The sequence below is a fragment of the Falco rusticolus genome, chromosome 5 (genome assembly GCF_015220075.1).
Source record: "Falco rusticolus isolate bFalRus1 chromosome 5, bFalRus1.pri, whole genome shotgun sequence".
Classification (NCBI taxonomy): Eukaryota; Metazoa; Chordata; class Aves; order Falconiformes; family Falconidae; genus Falco; species Falco rusticolus.
In genome coordinates this window covers 69,184,320-69,198,210 of record NC_051191.1, presented here as the reverse complement: position 1 = coordinate 69,198,210, position 13,891 = coordinate 69,184,320, and positions in this window count along the sequence as shown.

The window sequence follows — 13,891 nt, the reverse complement described above, 5'->3', positions numbered from 1 at the left end:
CATCCACACGTGGTACAGCCTCTACCCAGCTTCCTTGAGACCATTGCCTACAGTGCGATTGTAACACCTTTCTCCCAGCAAAGGTCACTTTTACACAGATGGTCACAGCAATCCTGTAGTGGGGACCCACCACGGGCAAAACCTTCTTGGAGAAAGGCTGGTGCCTCCAGGAGAGGGAAGCCTCACTATCAGCAGCAAAATGCTAGAAGTTAGTCCCAAAGCAATTCTTGAGTGGGAGCACAAGAAAATTACTACTCTGTTTAAAATGAAATTATGAGTATTTTTCCCACACAGACGTGACAGTTTAAGCACAGCTTCTTCTCCACACTCCCTCAGCACCAAACATTTTGAAGGAATGTCCAGGACTGGGACGGCAGGAATTGGGAAGCTCCTTTCACCTGCTGCCTGGATGAGTTCCCAGATGCCCCTGCCACCACCCGTGAGCTCTGTGGGACAGGACTGCAGAGCCCTCACTGAGACACAAAGGGCTTATTGAGGCGCTTCCCTGCACCAAAGGGATTCATCACGCTGCACCAAGCGACAGCCTGGGTGTCTTTTTGTGCCTCCCCAGTCCAAGCAGGTCTCATCCCACCCTTTGGGATCCTGAAGCTGCATTTCCAGCATCTTCAGGAGACAAACAAATCCCAGCCAGTAAGTCCCAGCTCCTCTCCCAACCACGACCGCCTCGACTTTCTGCAGAGGACAGCCTAGGCATGACCACAGTGTGGTGACACAGACGTGTGTGCACACACTGGCACACTGACTGCAAAGACATTGCTTTCCTGGCCGTGCTGGCAGCACCCACCCCTCCCTGCACTCACAGGTCTCCTCTGTGATTCCCTGCTCCCAAAACAGACTTGCCTGTGTGCACCAGCCCAAGGGCGCCCAGCAGCAGCAACGTTTATGGTCTCAAGACATGAGAATCCAAAAACGGTCCTAATGTGGCCTGTATGACAAAGAAATTCCCTCCTGACTTCAGCTGGTGATTGGCTTTGAGCCATGATGCTCAAGATACCTCTGGGAAGGTTTTCAGCATTTAGAACTGGGGTACTATTTTATGCTGCTCTGAAACACAGAGGTATTTCCTTGTTCAAATGAAGAAATCAAGCGGCTTCTCAGATATCCTGCAATGAGCTCCACAGATTACTTATGTACTTATATACTGGTTTAAAAAGTTTTATAATAGATGTGCCTATAGGGATCACATCATTTTTTCATGGCAGGATAAATTTGGGTCACTAAAGCTACTATTTAATCATTTACTCTCTGATGGTTATACTCTTAGGTCTAAATGCTGTCCAGACGGAGAAGACTCCACACACCCTATATGTATAGCCAGCAGCCCCATGCACTCCCTGCATATTCGTGTACTGATCAATGTTTCAAACACCCTGGAGAGGTGATACTATTGGATCCACAAATGGCAGAGATGAGACACCCAAGATACCTACACACCATCTGCACAAAGCATAAAAGCGCATGCAGCTGTCCCCATGGCTGTACAGGCATATTTACGTCTGCTCACTATGGCACGCTCGTGGCACAAAGGCACAGATGCAATTAAAAATGCATGTGGGCAATCTCATACAAATAACTGCTCCCCCAAAGTCGTGCACAGCCTTCATGCATGTCAAACCAGCGTGTACACTGTGCGGGCTTTGCTAAGCGGGTGCTGCTCCAAGCAGCCGCTCTCAGAGCCCTCCCAGCCTGTCAGCAGGATGACGTGGTGGGAGAACAAAGCCATCAGGAGTTTGGGTTGATGGCCAGGGCTCCCGCAACGCCTGCAGCGGCCCCTCGGCTACCTCACAAATGCTGGTTGGGGTGGGAGAAGTCCCTGCACAGAAACGGTCTCTAGGAGAAGAAATGCGGGTGGAGTGACAAGGTCTCCTGAGTCCACAGCATCACTGCACTTTAGGAATGGGCACAGAGAACTGTTACCACGGAGGATGTCCGTGTCCTGCCTGTGGCGATAAACACGCTGCTGCGCTGTGCCCAGGGGGAACCATTCTTGACTAAGAGCACGAGCACTTCATCACTCATGCTCTAAAATTCTTTACATTTTGACATTTCCATCCTAGTGTAACAATAACTACTGCTGTGATGTAGGTTAGAAGTGCTAACCTATTAAAAACAATTAAAAATGTTATTATTCCAACTTTGTCAATGCCATTCCGCAGCAGGACATTCCTCAGCCTCATACATGTTATGTCATCGTCAGGCACGAAGTGTTTGCTTTCATCCAAGCTGAAGCATTTGCCTTTCAGTTCCACTAAGTGACCTCTTGTGAAGTCATCTGGAGTTGTAAAGTAAATTGGAGCAACCATCTGGCTTTTTTTCTGTTCCTTATTTAATATATTGCTACCATATCTTCCTGCATCTGATAGGTTTTATTGCTCTGTACTAATCATTCCTTTTTCATCTTGTGTTTCCCTTCTTCATTAAGCACCAGCTTCACGCAACAGCTGGAAGCAATGGCTGTGTGTGCCAGCAGGGTAGCCAGGCTGGAGATGGCTCTTGCCTTGCTGCCGTGGTGGGCTGGCAGCAGATGGGTGTCCACCCCTTGGCCCAGAGCCCCTCACACTCCCTGGAACCCACCAGGGCACCCTGGCCATTGCCTCAAGCCACCAGGGAGGCAGGAGGGGCACAGCTGTGCCTGGTGGGTGGCAGCTTTCATCTGAAGCGGGCTGGAGAGGCATCTGAGGGCGCTCACCCCTCTGTGTGTCCCCGACAGCTATAACTACAGGTCAGCTTTTCCAGCCTGATGGCTGGCAGGAACAGGTCTGTCCTCCAGGCAGGAGGTGGCTGTGCAGCACAATAAAGCCCATGACTTTTCTGCAAGAAGAGCTGGGCAAGAAAAGCCTTGCTTAACTTATGAATTACCCACTAGCTCAGGTGTAGGGGAGACCTGACACGGTGGGAAGACGGGGAAAGTGTGTGTTTCCCCCCTCCATGCAACCCCAGATGGGAATCCTCCATCTGCAGCACCTACCAGGCAAGTTTGCACTCACTTTGCCTCTGTGCCCAAGGTCCCCATAACCCTCCTGGCCCCTCATTAGGTGACAGCGGGGGAAAAGAGGAGCGAGGCAAACCCTTGGAATCCTTGCGGATGACCAAAGCTAGGCTGCTTTATTTCTGTAAAGCACTCTCCACACTGGTGAGTGAGTTGCTGGCATTTGGGTATCCCCCTTTGCTTTGGTTCTAACCTTTTGGCTGGTGACTTAGGCCAGGAGGACCCAAACTTTTTTGGTTGTGCACCCCTACAGGGCATACACCCCCAGTATGTATGTTAACTTATAATTATATACATGTACTACTGTACTAACATTATGTACATTATAAAGCATAGCAAAACTAGAAATTAAAAAAGGATGATATAAAGATGAAAGAAATATTATTTTATTCATTAATACTATCAACAGTGCATTCATTTCAGTATTTTCTTCCTGCACCCCAGTGGTGTTTTCTTCTACATGCACCCCACTTTGGAGACCTCTGATGTACCAAAAAGGCTTTCTGTGCCAGTGGGTGTAGCAACTTCTGTGCTAGAGATGTTGCATCGCACTCAGTCCCCTGTGCATCTCCAAGGGTCTCGGGGCTTTCCCAGAGGCTGAGACTAGGAAACCTCACAGGCCCATGAGGGGACAAGAGGGCTGCAGAAACCTGCATGGGGCAAAGGTGGGTATCTGGGGTGGCAGGGGAGCTGGTTCCCGGTCACCATTGTGGAGCTTTAACACTCTCAGCTTCTCTCAGCAGCACTGAGTGGGGGCAGAGGTGCAGGGATACTGCAAAGCTCCCTGCCCTGGGTGATGGGTCCCTTCGCCTCCCTCCTCAAGAAACAGCAAATCCCAGAGGCAGGGAAGGAGGACAGAAAACCCGCAAGGCACCCCACCCTCACCCCCCTCCGCCGCTGGATGCTGTTAGTGGGAGTGATGGGTGCCTTTCCCTGCTGGCATGGCCTGGGCTGCAGGGAGTGCCAAAGACGAGAGGGGGTTTGGAAAGCAAACAAAGGAAGGGAAGGAAAATAACTTGGGCAGAAGATAGAAAGCATAAGTTATAAGTCCTTGGGAGGTGCAGGGGTGGGTGTGTGCATGCGTGAATGGAGGATGCAGCGAGCAGCAACTTTGATCTCCCAGGACATCTGGTATGTGGGCATCCGCCATACATCTGCCTATAGGGCAAGCCCAGAGACATGCGTGACTGGGAGAGGGGGATGAAAATCCAAAGCAAGATGCTTGCTGTTTCCCATGCTCCACGCACCTTCTTCTTCAAAGCAGGCAGGTGGCATCAGCCCTGGAGAAAAGGCAGGTGCTGGCAGAGCTAAGCAGCGTCCAGCCCCGGCTCCCTGCGTTCCCACGCCCGGCAGTGCCCTGGGGCGAGCGCTGCGGTGCCTGGCCTCGGCCCTTCAGACTGCTCTGGGCAACGTGGGAGCTGCAGCCGTGGCACAGAGGGGCTTCTTGGGCTGCTGGAGGGATATCAGCTAGAGCAGGGCCTGGGGAAAGAGGAGCGACCTTTGGGGTGCATGCCCCGTGTTTAGTTTCAGTGAGACCTGAAAATGGGCGCTCTGAGCCCAGATGGCACGACACGCCTCCCGGGACAGGTGGTGAGTAGGGGCCGTGTCTGATGTTTTGGCGGTCAGCTGCAGCGGTGGCCACCACATGGTGGGATGTCAAAGATGTTGAGCCCCAGTGCTGCTGATTCAAGCACTTTAAAAAAACCCCTTGAGAGATTTGCTTGCAAGGGAAAAGGGTTTGTGTCCCCTTGCCATGTGAGCAGGGAGGGCATTCAGGCTTTTCTTTACAGGCAACATTTTTAAATGGAAGATGAATGTCAAGTAATATCACCTGCACTTGGCAAACATAGAAACCAGCCCTGCCTGGACTCATGCCAGAATCAGAAGCGTTGCCCATAAGCACTGCTGGCAGGTTTCTGGCATTGCAGGGGGCTGGATTGGCATCCCTGCTAAGAGCAGCCCTGTCCCTGCAAGGCCCCCAAACCAGGCCAGCTTTCCCTGAGCCACTGCAGCAGCACATGCCCCACTGTGACACACTTCACACCACCGCCCCCTCCGTGCCACCAAATCGCAGGCATCCCCATTGCTCAATGTCCACAGATGTGCCCATCGGTCACACACATGGGACAGCAGCTAGCACGTACACCCATGCAAAGGTCACTGCCTTCTCCTCCTTGGGACCCAACATCTGTCTTGCAGTGCGTTGCGCCAGCAAAGCAAACCCCTACAAAAAGGCTGTTTCAGTGGTAGGCTTCATTCCCCTCCACCTAGAGAAAAAGAAAAAAGATGCCCCTGGCCCTGCCTAGAGTGTCCCCTCAAGGTGACAGACTGGTGACGGGCGGGAGGCTGGGGGGTGGGGTGCTTAGGGGCGGGGGGGGGGGGGGGGGGGGGGGGGGAGGGTGGGCCTTAGCGCTCTCACTGCATGCCACCACTGTACTTGGTCCGTAACAGCCTCCTGGCAGCTGGAGGAAAGCCCTAAGATGTTGGGCGCTACCGAAGCTGTCTCACACCTGGGGCTCTCCCCACCAGGAACCACTGGGACCTGCAGGGCAAAAGGCGAGAGGCAGGGCAGCCAGGGGAGGGGGTGTGGGGTTTGGTGGCCTGGACTGGCTCTCAGGGAGCTGGGCACTGAGCCGGGTGCTGGGGATGTGCATGCAGACAAGGGTGGAGAACAGGTCTGGGTTTGGTTCGAGTCAGGCAGTGGGCATACAGGTGCAGAGGGGAAAATCAGAGGGGGAGAAGAGAGCTGCAGAGAGGTGGCACTGGCATCCGGGCACGCAGGCTGCAAAGCATGACAGTGATTGACATAGGGGAGAAGGGTGATACCTACAAAGGGGTCTCTAGTTTGTCTTCTACAAACTTTCTGGGGGACTCATGCATGCCTCCATCTTCCTCCTCCTAGTCCAAGGAGCTACCTCCCCCAGCATAAGGTTTTTGAGGCATAAAAGGTCTTTCCCTTCCCTTCTCCTCCTCCCTGAGCTCAACAGATCCTCATCAAACAAGGAACAGAGCAGCACATTTCTCCACATCAGTGTCTGCTGTGCCTGGAAAACAGCACACAGCTCCTTCCTAGGAAAAAATGTGCCCTGGTCCCCGTGATCAGGCTGGAAAGGACCATCTGGATGTTGCAAGGCCAAGCTTGGTGTGGCATCAGAGCTCAGGTGAAATATTGCAACCATCTTTCTGAAGCCAAAACCTAGAGGCTCTCCAAGGGCTTGATCAAGGGGGATTCGTGACAGAGTAACTTCCCAAGGGAATCTGTATTTAGCAGCAGGGAAGTGCGGTAGGATGCATTTCCCTAGGGAAGCGGAGATCAGAGGGAGGGGAGAGGAGACGGGGGCAGGCAGCCAAGGGAAGTGGGGTAGACTGGTATGCGCAGGCTGCATTTCCTCGGGGGAGATTCGTTTCATATGCAGGTATGTCTTCAAAGGGGACACCCGGATGCAGCAGAACATGTGCTTCTGGGATGAATTGCCCCCCTGGGAACTTGACTGGAGAGGCAGACGCCTATGGGAGCCACTTCCCAGGGGATGGTTCTAGTTTGCTGCTGATTTTCCTAACAAAACGTGGTGCTGCGGGATCATCCACAAAAAAATGTGCAGCTTGGAAACGTCAGGGACCATTAGCGGACAGGACTGTGGAGGCAGTAAATCTGCTGGCATGTCCCGTTTTGCCCAAGCTCCTGCTAAAAGTAGTCCTGGTGCAGCCGGCCAGCCTGCAGAGCTGGCTCTAGGCACAAGCCCTGCAAGACATCTTTCCCCACTCTGCTGATGCAGCAAATTGCAATCCAGCATCCTTCTCAGGAAAGAAAATTAAAGCAAGCTCTCTCTGAAATCTATCAGGAGCATACATGGTGCGGTTTCCTTCACTGAATCCCCTCCCGCATCAGGAAGCTTGAACCACCAGCTGAGCCAGCAGTGAGGCATCCCCCCTGCCCCTGGACCAAACCCGAGGGGCAAAGTGGTGTCCTTGTGCCCCCCTGCCCCTTGTAAAGGCAGCCCCCTTCCACCAGCCAAAGGCAGACCTCTCCCCCACCTTCGGCACGGGCTAGGCAAGGGTTTGATGGATTGCAACCCTCCTCCGCCATGGTCAAAACAAAGGTCATGGCCCGAGGAAATTGCAAACAACTTTTGCCCACTGGCCCCGGAAGAACGGGTGCATTTGTGACAAGGGGGTGAACTTTTTATGATCCCTCCAGCCTGGCAGCCTCTTTGGGAAAGGAATTTAAAAAAGCGGGCAGGGAACATGTGGCCTCCTGGTGCTGACAGGGGAGGAGGGGGCAGCCCTGAAACGTTGCTCCAGCCCCATGGTGAGTCCTACCCCTTCCCACCTTCTCCTCCTCCAGCAAAGCTGCTCTGTCTCCTCTCTGCTGGACAAGCACAGGGCCCTTGGGGGTCCCTGTCGGGAGGCCAGCCTTTAGGGCGCTTGTTAAGTCCAGAACAAGTCTGCTTTTTTTGTTAGCGCTTAGAAGACCCTAACATTTGTTATGTGTGTGTATAAATACAGGTACAACACCATTGCACTCTCCGACTGAGCTTACGTCTGGGAGAAAGGCATCTGGGTCTGCTACCGCCTGGCAGGGATGTGCGCTGCCTTGCCAGGCAAGTGGCTTGGCTTCGACTTCCTGTGTCTTGCCTTCTCTACCAAACAAAAATTGCAGCTTTGAGGGCTGGATGAGATATAGGGGGGTCCCACCCCTTGGGAGATCCATGGCTGCTTGGAGAAGTTGTGTTTTACATCTCAATGTGGGACAAAAATAAAAATCTTGAATTTATGAGTGCGTATATTTTTCCTAATACCTATAACTAAACATTTCTGTGAATAGAAATCATTCATTTTAGCCTAAATCTGAGTCCTCTAGAGCTACCCAAATGCCTTAGTCCTGCCTTTCTGTGTGAGGTGGTATCTCCCATGCTAAAGTGTGGTGACTAATAGGAAAATTAAAACAGGGAACTTTACCTGCAAGAATCTTCGTTTTTAGGCAAGTATATAAAACCACCGCCCCCAAACGCTGATGGGTGCCAAGGGCACTCCGGTTCTTCCCTCACTGTTAGGCACCCCCCAGAGATGCACCATCCATCAGCTCTAGCAGAGCCTTCCTGTAGTCGGAGCTCTCCCCCAGGGCTGCTTCATGACGGGGGGCGGGGTGAGGGGCTGCCATTTTTTTTCACACCTGAACTGGGCACTTTACTGGTTCCTATTGAAACCAATTAATCCACCCATCCCCCAATCAAGCCTACATGAATTAGTGGGCTGCTCTGAAATAGCTGGGCAAAAAGCTGTAGGTGAGAAGCACCCCGGTGCTCAGGGAGAAGGAGGCTAGAGAGAGGAAGGCACAACCTTAAAGCCTCCGCCTCAGTTCAGGAAAGCTCGCTCTTAGTAAAATGGGGTAGCTTTGCCAACCCATGGAGGAAAGAAAGAAGAAACAAGAATTGTGGGCAGCAGAAAGTAGGAAGAAAGGTAAAAAATTAGGGGGCCATGTGGCCTAGCTTGATACCGCCTGTTACACTCACAATAGCATCTTGTCAAGGTTAGGACGTGGCATTTCCTATAGCACAGATAAGCTTTGTCTTTGCCTGGGCTGCAAGGCAGCTCTAAAAGCAGCTACTTTCCACCCCTTCCCCAGGACTGGTTCCAATTAGCACTGGCTCCGCACAGCGACGGCTTAGCCCCAGGATTAGAAATCTCCCCCGCCAATCCCCTCTGACCCAAACACTTCCTGGGACTGATGTGGTGACCAAATTCCTCCCCTTCCTAAATTGAACAGCTTGCTCTCCACCCCGAACTCTGGCCCCTGTGGGGTGAAGGGGGATATGTGACAGACAACAGCCCTTCACCCACCTCCAGGAGCAACTTACCTTGCCCTGGCTCGGGGGAGGCAATACCCTCGAACAGCCTTTGCAGGGCCCAGAGCCGCGGCCACGCTGGGAAGCCCCCACTGGGATGCTTGGCTTCACCCTCCTGCCCCAGGCAGCAGGAGCAGCTCTGGCACCTGGCTGGTGGTTTTGGGGTGCTCGAGGTGTCAAGGTGCAACAGATCATGTCTCAAGCTCCTCCAAACGTCCAGAAGGTGCCAACATGCGCTCCTGCGTGTGTCTTCATGCATAAAACATGTAAGTGTGTGGCAGGGTAAGTCACTCAGACCAAGCCATGGAGGGTGAAGTGAGTCCCTGAATTGCACCAGGAGCAGGGATGCGCTGAGGTTTTAGTCAGCTGTTGAACAATTCATATACTGGGGCTTATTTATGCATCTTTGTAAAATGCTGGTGGCCTGAGGGGATGAACTGCACACAGAGGGAAAGGGCAGCTAGGAGGACAGGATGAGGCCCCTGGTTTGGCCTGCAAGTGTGGGGTCCTGCGTCACAGGCTGTTTCATGAGCATCTCTTTGCAGAGGCAGTTTTGCTACTGGGAGCCAGGGGAGCATGCCCTGGCCCCAGCGAGGCTCCTGCAGGAGGGGCAGATGGAGCCTGTGGCACAAGCAGGCTATGCTGCAAAGCTGTTTTGGCAGGAGGAGATGTGAGCAAGAGCATCTGTTACCAGCCCTGGAGGAGACTTCAAGAAAATTCCCTGGAGGGAGCTTTCACCAGCTAGAGCTGGGGAGAAAAGGAAAGGAGCATGCAGCGTGCACCTGGGAGCCTTCGTGCCCACAGCCTTCTGCCGTTCATCTCCCATGACCCCTTTTGCTGGCACCAACTTTTAAGGAAAATTGTCTTGATTTCGATTTTGTCCTGATGCAAAGCGGCTGAATCAGCAAAATCGAGCAAGTTTTTTATTCAGGGACCAGCTGAGCTATGGGCCAAGCGCAAGCTGCCTGCATGCACCTACAGCAGGCACTTTCCCACATGAAGTACAGTACAGCCAGCTCCCAGTTTTGATGCTGGAAGGCCCATGAGGAACAGCTATGCTGTCTTTAAACGCTTCCATGCTGAGAGGGCTGCAACCAGTGCCCCGTCTCACATGGAAGATTTAATAAACAGCAAACAGGGAGTGCCATTTTGGGTCCAATATGGATTCGGACCACTGCACATGAGCTCAAAAGGCTTCCCATTCCCCTAACCGCCCCCGAGAGCTGCCACAACCTGTGCTGCTTTAGCATTAAAGCAGCACAAAGGGAAAACACATAGGTTACACCAGCTCCTTCCTCATAGCAGCACCACTATGCAGGCTTTACTGAAGGGCCATCACCCTTTTCAAAGCAGAGGAGTTTCGGGGGAAACAGACTATCTGTGCCCCAGACCACATGGTGTTTCGGGGAGGGAGGCAGGCTTTCCAGCACACCTGGGCTGCAGAAAAACCCACAGCCCACCAGGGACTTGGGGGGAAAAGCAGTGACACCATCTCATTTCCACAACTGTGTTGTTCATAGGCAGACAGCTGCGTTTAGGAGGGGAAATGATCCCAATTAGCTTTCCAGGTGCTCTCTTGTAAATGGATTTCAGGTGGTACAACCGTGTCTGACTGCAGTCCAGGGCTTTGTCTCTCTGAAAAAAGCCCTCTGTGTTTCCCTCCCACCCCCGTCTGCTCCCCCTTTACAAAGGAAAAGGGAGACCATCCAGGAGACAAGAAAACACACATACAGCAAGGATGATTGCTATTTTAAGAATGTACTTTATACAAAATAACCAATTCATATGGAAATAAAATCTACAGACCTCCAAGGATCAAGCTTTTAAAAAAGTTCTTTAAAAAAATTACCCAACACACAGTATTAAACTAACTATTGAGGTAACTGTCGCTCTTGGGGAACAAAGGTAATCAGCAGACCAAGACAAAATATACACAATATAAAAATAAATAGCATTCCCCTTTCCAGTATTGACCAGGAAAGTTCACACAACTTTGCAGCAGCAGGAGAGAGAAGAGGATCCCTGACACTGTGCTCTACGGGATGGGGAGGGAGGCGGGAGTGAGACAGCAGCCGATGGAGAGGTGCAGCACCTGAGCCTCTGCTGGGGAGAGCAATTCCAGCATGAACTCCTTCTTGCACTGAGAAATTCAGGCTATCAAATCCAACTTTTCCTAAACAGCATGAGCATCTATCCAGCTCAGTTTCTAACCAAGCCAAAGGTGAGCAGAACCAGCCCTCAAGCATTACGTTCCACCACTCAGCAAAACACCCCAGTGCAGAGCCCCATGCAGGTCAGATTCCCCCCACAGAGGGATGCAGGCAGGAGTTATTTTCACAGCTTGGTGTGGGAGGTCTCTGATGCAGCATCAGCTCACCCTCCCATTGCCCTGGGACAGTTGCAAGCAGTTGACAAGGGCCAGGCTTTTGCCCCTGTGGCTGCTAACACCCTCCCCACCCAACAACAAAAAACACAGCAACATAAGAACAACCTCACCCAAAAAGAGAAAGGCCCCCGTTTTCTCCTTGTGCCCCCGACAGACAGATTACATTCTTTACAAACTTACAATAACACAAAAAACCCCCCAATGTCACCCAACTTCAGAAAAATGGATGTAGTGGCGTAGGCTCTCCCGCTACCTCCCCTATCAACACCAAGTGAAGCAGCAGCAGGTTGCTCTTCTCCCTCAGAGGCATTAAACCAGTGGCCCACCCACCCCTTGCTCCGTAGCAGCCATAGGCACCCCTCTTCCCTGTGCTCTGCTTTGCGGACAAGCCTCAACTTCACCACTTGCTCCCTTTCCTTTCTACCTTCCCAAACACAGAAACAGCAACCAGCTCTCTCCTGGCTACCTAAATCAACCCAACGGTCACTGGGAAAGCAGGAACATGGTGCACATAAAATGCAGGGCCACAGAAAGCACCTTGCTTCCCACTCAAACTGTGAAGCCCCCCAGCGTGTTTCATAGCCATCCGCTCCCTGAAACAATGTGGGGAAGGTCAGCGTTACACTGCTGCATGTTATTGCTCAGAAGAAATCAGGCAGCAGTGTTCATTGATCTATCAAGGGAGAGAAGCAACAGTTTTCACGATTATAGACAGTATGTATTTTTAACCTAAGCCCTCTTGGAGGTAGACATGCCAAGATCACGTGCGGGAACCCTGCACAGGGTCCAGGAGCAAATCCTTGTGCTGGCAGAGGGACAGACACCACCATGCCAGGGTGGCAAACACGAGGGGCACACGAGAGAATGCTAGTGAGCCACTGAGGACACCTTAATTCCATGGGGAGATTAAATATGTACACCCCACCTGCTTTCTATATGCATGTACAGAGAAGTCAGCTGGCAAATCCAACCTTCTGCCCCTTTTTTGCGTGGGCAGTGAGCTTTCATCTCTGCACTTGACAGCAACCGACTGCAGCAAAGTGAGCAGAGGGAAAGAAACTTGAAAGCTAGGAAGCAAGGAGAGGGGAAGTATCAGTATGTGACACAAAAGGGGATCAGAGGACTTGCCAGACTAAAAGCTGAGGCCCTTTCAGAAAGGGAGATCGCTCCTCTGATGTACTCCACAGTGTCTGAGTGCACTAGGTGGCTGCTTGCCTCTTGCTGATTTGAAGGCCATCTGGTCTAACTCTGTCCACAGCAAGGGAACTCTGCCCACACAGAGTCAGTTCCACTTTTATTTAGAAGATATTCCACTACCCTTCTGCTAGTGAACCGAGTGTTTTCAACTAAAAGGGGCAAAGAATGGAGGGACTTGCTAGAGTTGGTGAAAATGACAATTAATCCTCAGCCCTAATTAATGCTTCGATCCCTCTTCCACTGGTGGATGTAGCTCTTGCTCTCTCCTGGATGCACTGTCCACTTTGACCTCTACATTTCAAAAAGAGGAAGACCCTTGCCAAAAGAAATCTAGGCCACTGCTGCAAATTAAGGAAAAAAACCCCCTCAGTCAATGCAAGGCCAGCAGTGTTAAAACTACAAAACGTTCCATGGTCTCTCAAATCCTGCATGCGAGCTGAGGCAGGACAGCAGCCAAAAAGGGAATGGCACCACACAGCTCTCTACATCTGCGCTTTGAAGGTACGCTTGGATGCTACTATCTAGTTTCAAATACATAAAACCCTGTCCTGAATTTCCTTGCCTAGGGGTGGACCAAGCCTTGCTCTTGTCATCCCAGGAGCTCCTATTTGGAGACAGCTGGAAATGGGTCCCTCCCCAGCTCTTTTTCAGAGAGGGACGTGGGCAGTGGAGAGTGAAAACCAGAATGCGTAGTTCATTATGTGCTGGTTAAAAGTGTTTTCCTTCCGCATGGGCGGCAGGGGTCCTGCCAAGCCCGAATATGCTTTACCCTCATCTGTACGTTAAACAGGTACAGATGGGGAAAGGCTGGAAGGTCAACGTTTGAGATGCTTTCTTGGTTACAATAAGCACATGCTCTTAAAGCTTGTCACATGGCCTGCAGCTGCAACCCTACTTTCACAGCCTGCTATCTCAATCTCAGCCTTACAGAAAGGCTACGGTACTCACACACCTGCTCTTCAACCACCAGTGCTGGACTTCAAGCAAAACAGGAATTCTGCAAGAGCAAACTCCTCTACCACCAATGCACCGCAGTAAAAACTTTTAAAGGGGTTACTCTAATTAAGTGCAGACCAAGCTGCGCAGTTGCTTTGCAGTGAGGGGAAACCTGGAGCAACCACACCATCACAAATTCCCGTTTGTCTTCTCCAAGCCACCCCTTGCAATGGCACTTCTCTGCCACACAGTTCAGCACCTTCTCCAAAATTCCACAATGCATACAGCAACACCATCTCCTCAGAAAAGGAAAGCAGAGCAAAGCCATCAAGAACAAAGCAACAGCCCTGGCTGAACACAGAGATGCACAGAAGACCAACAGAGATCAGTAGAGGAAATAAACGAAGGTTGTTTTCTAATTATACTTTCATTTTAAATGGAGAAGTGTTGGAGTGAGAAGCTGCAGGAGAACTGCCTCAGTCAGCAGAATGAAAGACAGTCTCTGTGACTAGCTTT